Genomic DNA, 19,686 nt, shown 5'->3' on the forward strand with positions numbered 1-19,686 from the left:
AACTTGTTTAGCTGTCTTCCTGTTGAGTACTGCAATATATAATAAAGTTTGTTAGAAATAAATCTATTATAGTATTATATTATCATAGTGTTATATTATGATAGTACTATATTATTATAATTCTATAATATATCATTAGGGACATATTATATGTGATATATATATTGATATATATTATAGTATTCTATGCTTTTTTAGTTATTATGTGCCAACTTGCGCTTTACTGGACACTGAAGGTTTACATCCTAGGATCAATATTTGTGGCTTATCAGAGTTCCACAATGTGCTTTATAGGTCCACAGCAAACCTCTATAAGCCAGTCTTTACAATGCTCAAGGAGCAGGATATGCTCGTGCTTAAACACTTGAAATTAAAAAGTCCTCTGTCTTGTCTTGCAGATGTTCTAAGACTTTCTGTGCCGTAGTGAAGGCGCACACACCTTGATAACGTCATCTTTAAATCCCAGTTCAAGAACATGATTTCCCTAAACACTCGTGTGCTTACCAGTCCAAGAGTCCCTTGACAGGAAGTCATGTGGCCTCTCGGCATTTTATCAGATGTGCCTTTATCCCACCTTGAAAGAGAATAAGGTACCAGAAGTTGGCTGCCATCGGCAATCAGCAGAGATGAACCGCATCTCATTCTTTGGAATGTTTTTGTATTCATTGCTTGGAATACAGTACACAAAAATAAAAAAATCCCCCTTCCCCGCACAATCATCTCCCAATGTCTTTAATAATAAATAATATTCATTGCCAACTTAATACTTCATCTCTTCATAGAGAGATATACAATAGTTTCAGACTAATTCACAAGAATAACAATACAAATACAGTTCACAGTTCCTCAATCACCCCGATGGGAGGTGAAATTACCAAATACGCGCGGCTAGCAGCAGCACTAACATGCAACCAAGGAACGATAAAGTGAAAGTGCCTGTCTAAACAACCGCATCTCAGCTATTCTGGATTCTGTTCAGACAGCTAGTACTTTATCTTGCAAAGATCTTGCAGTATGGACGTCACTTAGATTTTATTAGGATATGTCTCTATATGCATTTTTTGGTTTTTCACTGCCATGGTTTTATGTAGGTTATATTCAGCACTGTCTATAACCTGTTGCCTATTAAGGTAAAAAAACTCTTAAACAAAAAACGAATACGACAGCAGGTACTACTTCTGGAGGGGTTTGGTAGAGGACTCTTAAATTAAATGTAAAGATAACAGCGCCATTTTTGCATGTTATTCTATGCACATTCTGCCAGCCGTAGGTAATCAACTCAAGAAGGATATAAAATTAGAGATACTGTCCAATGATTGGTTTAGATATAGGGGGTTATTACAACTTTGGAGGAGGTGTTAATCCGTCCCAAAAGTGACGGTAAAGTGACGGATATACCACCAGCCGTATTACGAGTCCATTATATCCTATGGAACTCGTAATACGGCTGGTGGTATATCCGTCACTTTACCGTCACTTTTGGGACGGATTAACACCTTCTCCAAAGTTGTAATAACCCCCATTGTGTCCGTTCGTCAGACTGCAAATTATTACATGGCATTTGTTGCAAGTATTGTACTAAAGGCATTGCAGTGGCATTGCAAAAGGCCTTCCGAAATTTGGAAGTAAACTGAGAGCCCTTGTTGTTGACCAATGGCCCTGGTATCAGTATAAACTCACCACATGCCTAGCTAACAGTTAGGCCAATTAATTGGGAGTGCTTTTGGATTGCCATTCCTATGAAGCAAGTGCGTTCTATAAGGGAGTCAACAGAAAGTGATTGTAGACATTCTTGCTTCTTATGATTAGATCAGCTGATGCAATGTCCCATGGCACTGTTAGGTTGGACACACCTATCCAAGGCCTCGTGACGTCTTGTGATCAGCCTTAGCAGGCTCTCACACTACAAATGACTCGACATATATCTTTATGATTTGTACCTGTTTACCAATATATGCCCAACAGTGTGTTGATTTAGGTGGGAATTTGTAATCTGCTTTTATAGTAAAGCAGCCAAGACTGCAATACCCATTTAATGTGTCACACAAGTGCACCGGACAGTGTAACAGATGATGCAGAAAGCTATTGAATCAAACGCTAACGATTGAGATAGAGCTGTAATTATTCTTCTGTTCAAGCTAGGAAGTATGCTCATTGAGTTCTCCTTCAGTATACAACCTCGTGCCATCCTTCCACAAATTGCACAATGCAAGCAGTGGTCAATTCCCTGATCAAAGGCTGTGAAAGGATCATTTTCAAGTTCTACGACAGGCTGTGGCTTAAAATGTAAAAAAGGCAGCACTCCATGAGACGCTACACTACAAGTAAGGAACTAGACTAAGTATGCTACAGGTAGGTAATAAACTACTTTTATTACTACTTAACTAAATCAACAATCTGTTGACCGAGTGGCGTTATCCATACAGTTGTGATGATCACAAACCACAATTTCAAATATTTTTTATCAATCTTTTTTTAATAGAAATGCATGATAGCAGAGATACCTGTCCTAGGTGAGATACACCTACAGAACTCATCCCCTACTGCAGAAATCTATTGTATCAGTACTCCTGATGCTGGATATGCTTCTATGTTCCAACACTAACCCAGAGGAAAAAAATGACTTAACTCAGGTGTCAGTCAGAACAGGAAATGATGCAGGTCATAAAACATAAATTCAAAATTTCACTCAGTGGAAATGTCAGACTTCATCTGCATAGAATCATCTAAGCCAGACGCAAAGCAGTTTAAGGCAAATATGAAACCACGCTGAATTTAAACATTATGGAGCCCTCCTAAACATTTTAGAGTCCTCCTGAATTGGCTGACCTGGTTCGATCATGTTCTCTATGCCCTTCTAGCAGGTAAATATCTTTGTGTTTCAAGCCTATCCTATGCCCGTATATGCTGGTTAGGACCCTGAGAAAAATAAGGAAAGGTATAAGACATCTTAGTCACTTGTTCAGAATGGCCAAACAGCATACTCATATTGTCTCAGAACCATCACTTGGTAATCTTCACAGAACAAAGAGACAAACAAAAACTATTAGATTTTTGTGAAAAAGTATTAATACTTATCCCAAGAAACATTGTGGCATCAGCTTGCTGTCTGATCTTCTGGGAGCTTCCATGACTAGCCCCAGTCCTATCAGTATACTGGCTCACAGCCAAGGAGCACGGCACCATATCACCAATGTGGAACAGGTAGTTCCTTGAGTGCAGCTTTAAATGCAGGTTGGAAAGGATACTTCTTGTAATATGCGGAGAAAGGATCAGGGGGAACAAAGGGAAATCTGATGAGGCAGGGCTGAGAGACAGGGAACTGAAAAGGTCCAGACATGACAAACTTATTCGTAAGTGGAGGAAGCTGAAACAACTGTGAATATTACAAGGCACCTACCCAGTGCCTGTGATAGTCTTATGTAGCAATTATATACTTTTGTCCTGGAAGTCTCGCACCTAACCGAGAAGTAAGGATCACATAATTGTCATACTAGTATCCATGTTCCAGTCATCCATATTCTCTATCCATAACCTCTTTTCATTGTGAATAAGTCTGAAACCTGGATATCCAGCTTCCTTCTACTCTAGATAAGGCCCCTGCATTGCCCTAAACAACCCATCCCACTGCAGTCTTTCATTGGGCTTCTTCATGAACTGGGTATTCAGTTGAGACACCAAATCTAGAGGCTTGGACAAGAGCTAAGTACCCATGATCTCTCAGCAGCCTTGTATCCTATCCAGGATACTACACACTGTAGTTGTCTGTAACATATAAATGAAGCAAGATTAGCCCCTACCTCATACTCTTGGGTGAGCCATCAATCAATACAGAAGGAAGTGGTGTTTCTTCCTTAGATACTGCTGGGTTACTGCGGGTCACGTAATACAGGATATATTTGCCAGGTAATGGGAGCTGGACTGCACATACCTCTAGCAGATGTAAGTACTTTGTGGCTAGCCAGACTTTTTCACCCATTTTGTATATTGAAGCCTGCATACGGTGACAAACTTCCTTTCTTTTCTGGTCTGCTTTGGTGTTAGTATACTGTCTTTCTCCTTTTATTTATGTGGCGCAAGAGATGGGAAACTGAGGGAATTGAGGTAGTACCGAGACATACAGTAAAGGTGTGTGTATTTATGCCATAAGAGCAGTATAAGTGGGTTACTCCCCACTGATTAATGCGTTTGAAACGGAAATCCATTTGTTCTAGTCTAGATCTGATCATCTAGTAGGAAGCATCAGAGATATTGTTTGATAGTTTGATTTAATGTATCCGTTTGACAATAACTAACAGAAGGAAAGTGTTTGACACCAGTTAAGGCATCCCAGGTAGTCTTGAACACATGACTGAAAAACCGTGAGCCAGTTCTACTGCTGCAGGCAATTCTTTCAAGAGAACAAAAGATCCCGGCTTTATAAAATGATCCACAACCACCAGAAGTGAATTGAATCCCTGAGATAGTGGCAGTTCTGCAACAAATCATCGACCACAGGTGAGTAGGGACTAGAAACAGTTGTAGTAAACCTGACGGTTTGACAGTATCTGGCGTGTGCACAAATAGATAATTGTTTTATAAAGTTCTTTACTGGATAAACATGTGAAGAAATCAGAAATGTCTCTTTTTATAAAAATCCTGCATTGTCCTGGGTGTTCAATGTGGAAAGGATGGCATCATCCCATAGCATTCAGTTGTAAATCTTTATATGGACAACACAAGGTTACTTTCATGTATAGCAAGTTACCTTTTTTGTTTCTGTTCAAAGTTTTCTTATTGGACCACGGTTCTGCATCCAACTGGCTTATCCGAATGTCACTTGTTCCCAAAAAGTATCTAAACTTTTGCATATTTGAGTGGTACAGGACAAGATGTTGGGAGCCAGTAATGTTTTCCTTTGTCTTCTTGTTGTCTAGACAAAGGCCCTCATTACTTAACCTGTCGGTCCCATGACCGACAGTTTCGCGGTGGCGGTCTAAGCGCCATATTATGACCGCAGCAGTCGGATTTCTGTCGGACTGCCAGTATTAGTTGTCATGGCAGACCTAATCTGCCAGGGCAGCATTGCAAGCAGCACTGCTCTGGGGATAACGACTTCGTTCTCCGCCGGCGATTTCATGGCGGCAGCGCTGCCATGATAAGGCTGGCGGAGAATGATTGCGGGCCCCTAGAGGCCCCCTGCACTGCCCATGCACTTGGCATGGGCAGTGCAGGGGTCCCCCTGGCCAGTACCATGGCAGTGTTCACATTGCAAGGGTGCTGGTGCGTCCTGCACACTACAGCATTGCTGCTGACTCTATTATGAGCCAAAGACAACCACCAAAATCGAAATGAGGCCCAAAGTGTCTGCCTTGCAGTGACAATTTCCTGGTCTATATCTGATACAATACTGGAACCTGGAGAATAAGGGTGATATTGATTATTTTGTGTGCAGACATTTCATCAAACATAGGTCGCGTTTTCTAGTTGGTTTGGTATGAAAAATGTTGGTGCCACTGCATGAGGTGAAATGGAGGATGAAACCCTTTTCCCAGTTTTCTTAGAGGTTATGTGTCAGTACTTCATCTTCTTTCATTGTTAATGGATACATCTGCCCATGAGGAATGGGGCCTTCGGTATCAAATCAATAACGCCGCCATATGTAGGCAGTGGAAGAATTTTGCTCCGTGGCCTGAAGAATGTGGGTGGAAAGGTGCCCTTACGTCATGGCTGTTAGCTGTTTCATCTCTTCGCATTGCATGGGTCATGGACATGTTATAAGATTTGGAGCAAGAGTCTTTCTTTCCTTTTACCTCAAAGTGTTTGGGCATTAGAGGTTGACTAGGAGAATATATGCTGTTTAGCTGCCTCTGGTGGGTGGAGGGCAAAATGATATGCAGGGATAATTAAAAGAAGTATCACTACTCTCTATGGGCTTATCCCCCGTTCCATATGGTGGTGAAGTATGTCTGGGTTACCAAGGTCACCAGCAGCCCCAGTACTAAAAAAGTGGATTTAAAACTTGCAGCCTTATTTAGAGTTTGTCAGACTGGTTACGCTGTCAAAACTTAATAGATATCCCATCTGCCATAGGCTATAATGCACTCGTAATATAACAGACGACCTCGTAAAGGTTTGTGAGGGAGCATCCCATCCACCAAACTCTAAATAAGGCCCTTAGTTTTTCTGTGTCGCAATACTTGTGGTTCCATATTTTTCCTGTTCTATCCAGTGCTTTATTAGTAAAATAAAAAGTGCTGGTGCCCAAAGCACTGCTTAGACACCTGCGGCTGGCGTAAAAACATGTCAGAGTGCTAGTAGCAAGGGTGTATAGTCCTGAACACTCTTTAATTCACTGCCAGGCACTCCCTGCCCATTATCTCACTCTTCCAGGTTTCTGCTTTCTCTTTCGGTGATGGATTTTCTGTATTTCCTTTTCTATGTCTATGTTTTGTTTGCTTTTCCCTCTGTTGGCCTCGGAAATGTCTGATATGGAGAATTAAATGCCAATCCCCAAAAATAGGTGCCGGTGCACCCCACCGGCAACCACCAGTTCAAATTAAGCACTGGTTCTACCCCCCACCTCCATGCTCCTCAGTCGCTTATTTCTTTCTATTCAGGAATCTTTCTTTGAAATGTATCTGTTTTTTTTTCGGAATTTCTTTTCATTGGGCTTGCTCTTTGTATTTTTAAATAAGACATTTTTCATTGGATATTTGAATATTTTGTGAGAGTTTTTATGTATTCATGTTTTTTGCTGTCTTGTGACGCCAACTTGTTCTGAAGATCTGTACTATGTTTTTGCATGGTGCTGTTCTCTTTCTGGTGCTGTATCCAATGTATCCCTTCTAGAATCGAGAAATTCTGGAATACAATAGAGATGCATCCCTTGCACCAGAAGGAAAAGATTTGAGAAGTGCAATCCTCAATTATCAGGTTGCGAGACCTAAAACAAGCAACAACATATAACAATAAGGTGGCTGAAATACAAGAACTTACGACAGCAGTACAGACACTTTCCCAATAACATTAAGCAGCAATCAATGTGCCGCTCAGCAGGGGCACTAGTGCTCCTAGTCCTGTTTCCCTGAGGCAATAGCTACCAAGCTTCTTTAGTTTTCCTTTAGTTGTACACACCAATCCTTTGGGGGCAGGATCCAGCATGTCCTTCCTGTGTTGCAATCCATCATGCCAAACAGATGGGTCCTACAAATAATTTGAAATTAATATACCCTACCTGTTTACTCCACCAAATCTTCCGCCCATATCAGAACATATGTGCTTCAAGTAGGGTTTGCTGCAACACCCCCAGAAATAATCATGCTGGAGTTCAGAAGGTTAATAAGCAATAAAGATGTCTTTGTTTTTATCTTGTTTTGCTGCACTTTCAAAAATAAAAGTCAAATATCAGACTATGGGGGTCATTACGATTTCGGCAGACGGAAAAACCCGTCTGCCGAAAACCCGACAGGGAGGTTGCCGCCATTGTGGCTGCCTCCCTGCCGGGCCCATTACGAGTTTCTCACTGGCCAGCGGGACATGGCCTACAGCATTGTCTCTGGTTCATAATTGAGTCGGCGGCAACGCTGTAGTACGCAGGGTGCACAAGCACCCTCAAAATGTTCCCTGTATGCAAAGCTGACAGTGAACATTGCAATGGTGCTGGGCAGGGAGGCCCCTGCACTGCCCATGCAGTGCTGCCCTGGCGGATTAGGACCACCAGCATAGCCTGGCCATCGGGACAACAAAACCTGGTGGTGCTGGTGGTCCGACCACGGTGCTACCGCTGTGGTGATAATGTGGCATTCGGACCGCTTATTTCTTTGACTGCAAAGTAAGAGGATTTTGTAAAAGCAACTGACCTGGTTGAGAGTCCTCCTGGGGTACAGGAAATGGAAGGAAATGTTGTAGCATGTCTGTTTTTTCTAACACACAGCAACATTAAATATTGAGAAATGAACTACACACATATTTCAGATTATATCGAGAATTAGGAAAGCACAAATGAATGACTTTTTGTAATTATGAAGTGTGATGGAAACAAAGATTTTAATAGGATCAAAGCAAATCAATACATTTTACTTGGTGATGCGCAAATTATAAATATTCACTGAAACCTGATTTCCACACATGATTGTTTTTGTGCTACATAGTCTTACCAGTAAAACTGTACGGCTATGCAATTTAGTGGCCTGTTCAACAGAAAATGTGCTATTTGACAGTATGCTACCACACCAGTGTAGGAAACTGGCTCTTTATATAGTGGACTGTAGGAGGCTGGCCTGGTTTGTAGTGGGTGCCTTAGGTACTATAGTATTATTTGTAGCGCCGCCAACATGACGTAGAGGGAAACGCTTGAAGATATTCGAGGCTTATCATGGTCCTCGTATTTTACCTTCTTCAATCGTTTTTTTCATCATATACGACATTAATTTGTTTCTAACAATTTGGAATTTCGAGATATTGTCCTTACTATAGCCTTGATAAAGTCTATCCAGACGAAACACGTGTCGGCTGTTTGTACACCATTTGGACTGCTGTCCACGGCTGTTATATATTATTTGGACTTGGCTGTTTGTATACCATTTGGACTGCTGTCCATGGCTGCTATATATTATTTGGACTTGCATACTTGAACAAGGATTCATTTTTCCATCTTTGATTCTGGTTCCAAGATGTCAGTTTAGGCCACAGGCCATTGTTATTATTCAAAGACAATACGAGGAATAAAACTGAACATTACAGCTTCTTGGGATGTGCCTTGTTGTTTTTTCTATGCATATTACAACTGTAACCCGATCGGGGTGACAGTTTACGCACTCTGTGGCTGGGTGCATACCTCTTTGAGCACTCCCCCCATCGTTTTACGTCATCATGGACCTTGTAGATGAACAATAGCTTATATTTGGAAAGTGCGCTCTCTCCTGCACACAGTCACTTTTTGCCTATAAGTATTTGTGTACTTACACCTTACACCAGGTCCAGTTATCCCTTATTAGTGAAATGTATTCAGCGTTCTAGCAGCTTAGGCTGACTAGAGGTAGCTGTAGCAGAGCAGCTTAGGCTGAACAAGGAGACATGCAAAACTCCTGCAATACCACTATAGTTACACACTACCTATACACAATAAAAGACAATACTCAGTGCTACCAAAAATAAAGGTACCTTATTCGAGTGACACAAGGCCAAAAATAACTTATAGGCAATACTCCTTCTGGAGGTAAGTATTATACACATAATATACACTAGAGACCACAATCAGGTAAGTAAATAGTCACAGAATAGTTCAAACAGTAGAAAATACAACAGAATGCAATAGGAAGCAATAGGCCTAGGGGCAACACAAACCATACACTAAGAAAGTGGATTGCCAATCACAAATTCCTCCCTAGGCAAGTGTAGTGTGTAGAGGGGTGCTGGGAGTGTAAGAAAACCACAAAGGAAAGTACTGCACGGTTCCTCAGGACACACTACAAGTATGATAAGAGTTATTGCAAGAACCAAGCAAGACTGCAGGCAACAAGTGGTGGATTCCAGGACTTGAAGACCTGTGAAGAGAGGAGGCCAAGTCCAGAAGTCGCAGAATATTCCAGGAAGGGCAGGAGCCCTTACCAATCTGGAAGATGGTGCAAAAGAGTACTCTCCGGTTGGAAGAAGTCTGCAGAAGAGCACCAAAGAAGATGGCTGCGGGTTCCTGCGTGATGCAAAGGATGTCCCATGTCTAGATGTTGGATGCAGGCGAGTTGCAGCACTGGATTCGTCCAACAAGCCTTGGTTCAAGCAATGTCACGGTTTGCCTCAAAATGGCGCTGCCTAGACCCAGGAGGGACCTGGTGCCTCACCTCGGACTGAGGAGGCAGAGGAGGCTCCCAACACTGGAGGGAACCCACAGATGACCAGGCAGCACCCACAGGAGACCCAGGACATGGGGACAAAGAAGGTGCAATTTGCGGTTGTTGCAGCACTACAAACGAAGGATTCTTGCAAATAGTGCACAGAGGCCTCAGGAGCTAGTGATGATGTGGTGCACAGGGGTACTGTCGCAAACCGGGAAGGCAAGCTCTTACCTCTGCCAAATTTGGACACCAGGACGTTAGGACAGTCTGGGTCGAAGGGGTCCACCACCTGTGTTCCAGGGAGCACGCTCGTTGTCAGGAGAGGAGTCCCAGAGAACCAGTCATCGTCTTAGAAGGTGCCTGCTGGAGCAGGGAAGTGACTCTGTCACTCCACGGTAGATTTAGTCGGTCCTTCTGGTGCAGGGTGAAGACAGGGAGTCCTGAGAGCGTGCACACATTGGAACTGTTGCAGTTGCTGACTGGAGCTGAAGTTGCAGAGTAACAGTAGCCTTCTTGGATACTTTGTTGCAGTTACAGCGGTTCCTGGAGCAGTCTGCGGTTGATCCGACGGGCAGAGGATGAGGCAGGAATTGCAGAGGATTCCTGGTGGAAACTTGCAAGCTGAATCTGAAGAGGAACCCACAGGAGAGAACCTAAAAAGTCATGAGAGGGGGATTGGCTACCTAACCAGGTATGCATCTATCAGGAGGGGTATCTGACGTCACCTGCTGGCACTGGCCACTCAGAGATCTCCAGAGTGTCCCATCACCTTGGAAAACAAGATGGCTAATTCCAGGGACACACTGGAGGAGCTCTGTGTACCACCCCCGGGGTGCTGATGGACAGGGGAGTGGTCACTCCACTTTCCTTTGTCCAGTTTCGTGCCAGGGCAGGGACTGGGGGTCCCCGAACCAGTGTAGACTGGCTTATGCAAGGAGGCACCATCTGTGCCCTTCAAAGCGTTTCCAGAGGCTCTGGGAGGCTACCCCCCCCATGCCTGTAACACCTATTTCCAAAGGGAGAGGGTGTAACACCCTCCTCCCAAAGGAAATGCTTTGATCTGCCTTCCTGGGACTGAGCTGCTCAGACCCCAGGAGGGCAGAACCCTGACTGTGAGGTGGCAGCAGCTGTAGCTGCAGTGCAAGCCTCAGAGAGCTGGTTTGGCAGTACTGGGGGTCCATGGTGGAGCCCCCAGGAGGCATGGGATTGGCCCCCCAATACCAGTTTTGGAATTGGGGGACAATTCCATGATCTTAGACACCCTACATGGCCATGTTCGGAGTTACCATTGTGAAGCTACATATAGATATTTATAGATATGTAGTGCACACGTGTAATGGTGTCCCCACACTCATGAAGTCTGGGGAATTGGCCCTGGACAGCGTGGGGGCACCTTTGCTAGTGCAAGGGTGCCCTCACACTTAGTAACTTTGCACCTAGCCTTCAGTAAATGAAGGGTAGACATATAGGTAACTTATAAGTTACTTAAGTGCAGTGAAAATGGCTGTGAAATAGTGTGTGCATTATTTCACGCAGGCTGCGGTGGCAGTCCTGTGAAAGGGTGTGTCTGAGCTCCTAATGGGTGGCACAAAAAATGCCGCAGGCCAGAAGGATCTCCTGGAACCCCAATGCCCTGCGTATACTAGGGACTTATAAGGGGGGTCCAGAGTGCCAATTGGAATTGGTATTTGAAGTCACTAAACTATAGTGACTAATTTGGAAGCAGAGAGAGCATAAGCACTGAAGATCTGGTTAGGAGAACTTCAGTGACACAGTTAAGCACTACTGACAACACACACCTTAGGCCACAAACTTTGAGCACTGGGGTCCTGGCTAGCAGGATCCCAGTGAGACATTAAAAACACACTGACACACTCACAAACAGGCCAAAAGTGGGGGGAACCATGCTAGAAAGAGGCTACTTTCTCACATGGACTAAAAAGTTGCACACTGTGAAAACAGTTGAGGCAAACCACAAAGGAATCAAAGAGGCACAAATGACACCCTATGTGGGTAAGGCACACACATAGGCAGTAAGTGAGACTCACTCAATAAAAAAATCTGAAACCCAATTTATAAAAATAACACACACTTTTATATATATTTAGGTAACGAGATCTCCAGAATCAGGTGAGTACTTTTTCAGTTATGATTTTTACAGTTTTTAAAAGTCGACAGTGCATTTTAATGAAGCTGCAATGTTACCCTATGGGAGAGAAAACATACACGGCAAATAGATACTTCTCAGCAACTTACAGGACCAATCTTCTGGACTTAAGGTGAGTACAGGGCAGGGTCCTTGGCCACACCAACAGGTCACCTAGGGCGGCACTGTAGCGACCTGGTACAGTTCAGTGTCAGGTGCCCCTTGTAAGTCAATGGGGATCAGTCTAGTCCTAAAGAGGCTGCTTAGCGGACTCAGGGTGCAGTCTGGGGAACCACCAAGGGAGTTCACTTCTTGCAATGGTCAGGGATGTAGGGACACCAGTGGTCCGGTTCTCCTTGGCTCGGGGCGTCCAGGTGCAGAGGTTTGGACCATCCGTATCCATCATGGGGCGGTCACAGTAGAGGGGGCCAAAAGAAACAGACTGCAGGCGTGGACTGGGGGTCCAGTCAGACCAAACCAACAAGTGGGATCAGGTCAGGGACGTAGGGAAACCAGTGGTCCTCTTCTCCTTGGCCTGGTGTGTCCGGGTGCAGAGGTACAGCGGACTGCCGGGTCTCCTTCATCACCGTAGGGGGTCGCAGTGAAGGGGGATCTGCAGAAAGACACTTTAGACATTGTTGGGAAGTCCTCAGTGGGCAAACTCAAGGTGGGCTTTGTCTCTGAAGCACCTGGCAATCATGTTGACACCGCTGGCCCACTTCAGCTCAGGCTAGGAGGCTCAGGTGCAGTGGTGATGTCCTGCAACAAGTTTTGGCGTCCTGGGTCTCCGCATTTCTTCTTTTGTTGTCTGCAGATGCGGGGAAGCAGATCCTCTGCTCCTATGGAGTTCTTCTTGGCAATTTGCTAAGCATTGACAGCTCTCCCAATTTCTCGGAAGCTACAGCACCAGGACAGGTCAGTTGCTCCACAAGTGTCAGGTGCAGCTGACAGGATTGGCACTAAATCCATTGTGCTCCTCAGTTTTCGGTAAGCAGTCTTCTTGTCCACTTCTTTTGTGTCCAGTAAAGATCTGTGGTCTGGGTATCAGGGGGTCCCCTAAATATTCAATTTAGTGGAGTTAAGTGGAGTGAAGGGTAGTAGCCAATGGGCTACTTACCTTTGGGGTCACTGTGCCCCTTAGATGACCACTTCCTTTGGGTAGTAGGCATCATCCTGTCCCAGAATTCCTAAATCCACCATACACAAGATGGCAGAATTCCTAAGTCTGTGTTCAAATCAGACTGGTCACCTTAGAGGTGTGTCCAGCATGGCAGTGCAACCCGCCTCTTGAATAGCTAATTTTTTCACCTGTCCAGGTGCCAAATGGGCCCTGATGCAGAGGGGTCGGCATTTTCATCTGAGGAGAGCCAGATCTGCATACCAAAGCCGTGGGCTCCTTCGAAGCCTCCTGCCTTGGAATGCAGATTTGTAGGTCTTCCTGTTGGGAGGGGATTCTAACACCCCTGCCAGAGCAGGCTTTGTTCCTGACCTCCAGAAAGCAAAGGCTCTTACCCTTGGGGGTCAGAAATCTGTAGGTGGCAAGCTGGCTGAAACCAGTCAGTCAGCACACTGGTAGTTAGTAGGTTTTCAAGGGGCACCTCTCAGGTGCTCTATGGGTGCATGTATTAACAATCTATCACTGGAATCAGTGAGGGTTTATTAATACAAGATTTTATACCAAACATCCCTAGTTTCAGTGAAGCCATCATGTAGCGGGGGAACTCTTATTGACCAGTGTCTAGCACGTGTACTTAAAATGGCTCCCCTGTTCCTGCACTATGTCTAAGAATCGACACAGACATTTCAAGGGGACATCTGCTCCTGCAGATATTTCCACACATGTAATATAATGCACCCTGCCTTAGGACTGTAAGGCCTGTTGTAGGAGTGACTTCGAAATATTATATGCAGTATTTAGGGGGCATGGCACACTACTATGTTGTGTTTTCTCTTTTAGGAGCACTTTGTCACGCAGCTTGCAGTGGCATTCTGTATGCGATTGGTGCTGGGTCCCTTAGAGTGGCACAAGTTATGCTGCAGCTCTTAGGGACCCTCCATAGTATCTATGCCCTAAGTGGCAGAGGTACCATTTACTAGGGACTTACAAAAGGTGCTAAGTGCCTGGTCACTTGGGGGATCAAGTGACCAGGGGTCTTGTGTTTGGGGAAATAATTCCTGGCACTGGGGACCTGGTTAGCAGGAACCCAGGACACTTTAGTCAAAGTTGCATCAAAAACCAGGCACAATATGTGGGGGCACTGCAACCAGAACCTGTCTTCCTACACAACCCCCACCAACCCAGCCAACAGGCCAGTAGACTCGGTCACAACCTGGGAGAGTCTTCCTTGTCTTTTAGAAGAGTAAGGAAGCAGGCTAGATGACTGCATGGCCTACTCTGCCTTACATCCTCCTGTCCAGATAATTTCCTTTGGGAAGCTGACCCATCTCAAAAGTGTTAGGATCCCATTTTGAATGCTTTTTGCCTGCTTCTTCAGTTTCCTTCATTCTCATTTATTTGGGATGAGATGTCTCCACCTCTGCTAACTCTATCTTAGCCAGGGCAACTCCCAGCTTACCCAAAGAGGTCAACATCTTGAGTAACCCCACCATGACCAACAGGGTCAGGAGACTTAGCTTGCTGTTTGACATGGGGTGGTCAGACAACCATGAGAGGGACAGTGCAGCCATAAAAGGTAACACCCAGCAGAGGCCACTGACAGCTGTTAGTGCCCAGAACCACACCTGTTGCTCTTCACTGACAGGTGAAGGGGCTAACTTACAGGTTTCTTTGGGCTCAGGGGGTTTGTCTGCTATTTTAGAGGGAGGGGTTACTACATCATGTAGCAAACATGTTTCTTCCACTCGCTCTTCTGTAAGCTGAGGAGCAACCATATTGTGCTTAAAAGTTGCCTGACTAGTCAGGACATCTTGTGCGTCAGGTTGGGCTTTACCATTGCTAACTTTGGACTTGTTCCTTACTAAAGCAGAATCTCTGAGGCTTACTTGAAAGTTGGCTAAAAGTTGCCCACCTTTCCTATGCTTTCTCCTTTTTCTTTTCTTCTGGGGCTTACATGTACTCATTGCAGGTTTAGCACCTCCAGAATCCTTGGGAGAGGACTGGCACTGGACCAGCTCCTCTTTTGGGCTCTAACCAACCTCTTGGAGGTCATTTCCGAGGAGACAGTCAAGGGGGAGGTCAGTGCTGATGACCACTCTTCTCCAACTAAGGGACCCAGCTATTTTAGGGGCACTAAAGCCACAGGCCTATCAGTAACCTCCCCTGGGATATCACTTACTCTTCGAGTCTTGCCTTGTATATACTGGTTTGAGAGTACCAGCCTGCCATGAACAATGGTGTTACTGGCAAAGATATCTCTCAGGGCAGTGGTTGGAATTCCATTCACCAATAGGTAGTGGAAGTGTAGGCGTCCCTCTGGAATTTTCAACTCACCTTTGAGTCCCCCATTCCAATTAAAAGCTACAAGGACTTATTCATCTGAGGAAGCATCCTTAAAGGCTACACTTGCAACTCCTGGGGACACACTAGTGGCTTTGTTATTAGAACAGGGAGTGTCCTTGGTTTGGTGCCCTCTCTTCTTACAGTCAAAGTACAAAGCCTTTTTGGAATCCCAGTTTTTACCCTAGTACCCACTTTTGTTTTGTGAGGTGTCTTGGGGCCCACCCTCCTGGACATGTTTTTGGGGGCCTAGAGTGAACTCCTGTATATTGCTTTCAGAGTGATCCACCTTTGACTCTTGGGGGAAGGCTTCCCAACCGCTTTCTTTTGGTCACCCCCTCCATGACTTTTCTTGGACATTGTAGTTTTTACCCAACGATCAGCCTTCATCCCCAACTCCTGGGAAGAGGCCAAACCTAAGTCCACTGGTATTGATGCAACTTTTCAGAAGTACTTAATAGATGTTTCTTCATAATTAAATTATAAAGCCCATCATAATCATGCCCCTGACTTCCCTTTGACCAACCAACTAGTGTTTTCACTGAAAAGCCCATAAAATCGACCCAGGACTGTATCAAGGTTTTTTTAGTCTTGCTGAAACTGATTCTATATTCCTAACTGGTGAGTCCAATGCCCTCAATAAGGGGTCCCTTCACGAGGTCACAGGACTCAGTATCTATCTCATCAAATATCAGGAGTCTATCCCTACACTTTCCTGAAAACAGCGACTAGAATTTCCTCAGTCTACAAGCCCTCTCAAATTATGTAAATCATTTAGTGATATTATCACCATCTGTATATTTAGGGACAATCCCTTCAGGGATCTGAGAGTCAAAAGCGTCTTCTTTCTCCCTATTCAAAATGTTGCTGCCACAATAAATGTGTCCTAGGCCCATCTCAATTCATTCCCTTTTATAGCTAACAGTTTAGCTTCTAATTCTATCCTCTTAGCTTATTTTTGAAGATATGCATCTTCACTATCTACATCAGCTCGGGTACTGTCAGAAGTGCTTCCAGTGGTGTTACTATCAGAGGGACTGCTGCGGGAATCATCATCCTCCTCAACATCCTCTTCCCCATTAGAGATTTATTTTTCTGCTAGCAACTGCTGCAGATGGGCTTTTGTGAACTTAGGGCCCATGGCAAGTTTCCATGCTTGGCGAAGGCCTTAAATTAGACCAACTTAAGATTTTTGTAGGGGCTCAGGTTGAGCTCCTAGGAGGGACTTGCTGCCTCAGTCTTGGTTTTTGAAATAGTTGGGACATTTGGTTTCAAGGCCTATCTGTCTTGTAACTTTTTACATTTCTAAACAACAATGACCTGGGCACTTAACCTAATAGACTAGATTAGAAACTTGGAAAATATTTAAAATCGACAAATAATTTTGGTAACTAAAGTCAATAGTGGATTCTTTATTGGATTCACAATACTGACAGAGTGGGACAGTACGTGCAAAGTCTTCTATCCCACCGCTGTACCACCAATGTAGGAAGCTGGCTCTTAATAAAGTGGACCAAAAAGAGGTTGTTGTAATTATAGACAGGAGACAACACTCAGGATAGGTACTTTATTCACGAACTCTTCATCAGGCCATCTCGTCAGCTCCTCACTCAACATTCTAACTTGGACTCCCAGCTAGACCATCAATCATCGCATTCTAAGGTGAGTCAGGACTGTACCATTCAAATATTTACATATTAACAACTATATAAGTTTTTGGAATATAAACATATTTAAAGGCATAACAATTATACTATGTTACAATACTATTAACAAGTATATCAATGTTTAACAGTAATATTATTCTCGCCTATTAACAAGGAATAAGGCCTGTTGATATAAATGTTCTTCATGTGCCTTACTTACAACAAGGTACACTGTGGAAAGGGTCTAGGCAAACCACAAATGACACCCCAAATGCTCTCTTTTGTGGTAGTGTGCCGAGCAGTTAGGCATATCAGAGGGTAGTACTAAGCATGTAAGGCACACAGATTGGCAGTAAGTGAGACTCACACTCAATAAAGAAATCTGACACCAATTTATAAAAATAACACATATTTTTATATAAATTTAGACAATAAGATCCCCAAAATCAGGTAAGTACATTTTGAGTTATGAATTTTTACAGTTTTTAGAAGTTGACAGTGCACTTTTCTGAAGCTGCAATGTTACTCTGTGGGAGAGAAAATGTGCACAGCAAACAAGTACTTCACAGCAACTTCTAGGACTTAAGGTGAGAACAGGGCAGGGCAGGGTCCTAGGCCACACCAACAGGTCACCTCAGATGGCACCGGACAGCTGAGTGCAGTGGTGCAGTTCAGCATTGGATGCCCCATGTAAGTCAATTGGGATCGGTCCAGTCACAAAGATGCTGCAAGGGTGGACTGAGAGTCCAGTTTAGGTGAACCACTAAGGGGGTTTAGTTCTTGCGATCCTCGGGATGTAGGGACATCAGTGGCCTGGCTCTCCTATGTCCAGGTGTAGAGGTGGTTTGGACTTTCTGGCTTCCGTCACTGGGCGCAGTCACATTAAGGGGGCCTGCTGAAACAGGCTGCAGGTGTGGACTGAAGGAGAGTAACTATAAAGGGGTTCCCTAAAAGAATGTGTGTGGCTCAATCAGGTAAATAGTATATGTAGAAAACCTAATAGGTGAGCTACAATAATAATAAGTCTGAAGATATGATAATCTTCAGGAGTAAATCCCTATGGGGACAAATAGATCCATCGTGATAAACTCGAGTCAATCGATAAATTATGATGCCAGGCTGCTAAACATAGACGAATAATCACAGGGGGAAGAGGACGATGTCACAGCAAAGTGTGCTTTAATTAAATCATGCAAACAGTCATGAAATACAAAACAAATATCAAGGAACAAAATATCTAATTCAGACACACCACATTCGAACTAAATGAGAACAGACAATATGACAATATGAAAGAAAGACATTATACAAATACAACAAAATTTGTCAAATGATACATAACAAATAAAGAATTTTCAATACACAAAGAAGAAAAGGGCACTCAATGAATGATATACTGTATATATATTTAGTAGTCTAATACAAAAATAATCTATGCTAAAAAGGAAAAAACAATAGTGGCGTCACTCTGGCAAAGATGTACTGGGGGAACCGAAGGCCTACGCGCGTTTCGGTGTTCCTAGTTATTATAGGTCACCTTCATCGGGGCCATTCCCACTGGTATAATTCAATAGGGATCTAACTTTAGCAGCCAGGCTCTCCAATTAATTGGACACTAGGTGCTTGATGTACTTGGATCGCGCAGTCATGTCATTTGTATTGTCTTTCCTGGTAGTTTGGACAATACAGCTGTCATATAGCTGTTCTAATCTTTTACAGAGACATAAAAGTGTCTGTTGTGATGGATAGAGATGGTCTGGCTGTCGTGGCTGAGGTAAATCGAGCTAATAGCTTCTACTTCGTAATCTTTTTCCGATCTTCAGGCTAGTGTAGCTTCCAATGCTGGGTCCGATAGATTAATGCGCTACGAGTTAGTCGATTAAAGGTGTGGACTGAACCAGCAAGTGGACTCAGGTCTCACATGCCTCAGGGATGTAGGGACACCAGTGTTCCTTTTCTCCTCAGTCCGTGGTGTCTGGGTGCAGAGGTGCAGTTCACCATCTGGTCTCCGTCACCTGAGGCTGTCACAGTGAAGGAGAGAGTCTGCAGTTGCAGTTGGGATGTCCACAGTGGACAAACTGAAGGTGAAATGAATCTCTGGAGGTCCTGAGAACCACATTCACACAGCTGGCCCACTTCAGCTTGGGCTAGGAGGATCCAGTGCAGTGGTGATGTCCAGCGTCGGGTTGTGGCGGTCCTCGCAGTTCTTCTTTAGCTGCCTGCAGATGCAGGGAAGCAGCTCCTCTGCTCCAAGGGACTTCTTGGCGTTTTGCGAAGAACTGGCAGCTCTCTCGATTTCTTGGAGGCTGCAGCAGCAGGGCAGGTCAGTTGCTCCACAAGAGACGGTGCAGCAGGCATTGCTGGCACAGTTGGCACCAAGTCCATAGTGCGCCTTGGTTTTCAGTTAGCAAGCTTCTTGTCCACTACCTCTTTTGTGTCCAGCGAAGACCTGAGGTCCTGGATATTGGGCATGTCTGGCCATACCCTTCCCACTTAGGGTGAAAAATGCAAAAAGAAGAGATGATGGACGGAATCCTGAACAAATCAAACATTCACCGAAAGTCACAGATCTGGGTTAAATCCATTTTTGTTGTTGTCTGCCATGTCATTCCAGTGTGGACC

Source organism: Pleurodeles waltl, chromosome 5, assembly GCF_031143425.1.
Source record: "Pleurodeles waltl isolate 20211129_DDA chromosome 5, aPleWal1.hap1.20221129, whole genome shotgun sequence".
NCBI classification, from domain to species: Eukaryota; Metazoa; Chordata; class Amphibia; order Caudata; family Salamandridae; genus Pleurodeles; species Pleurodeles waltl.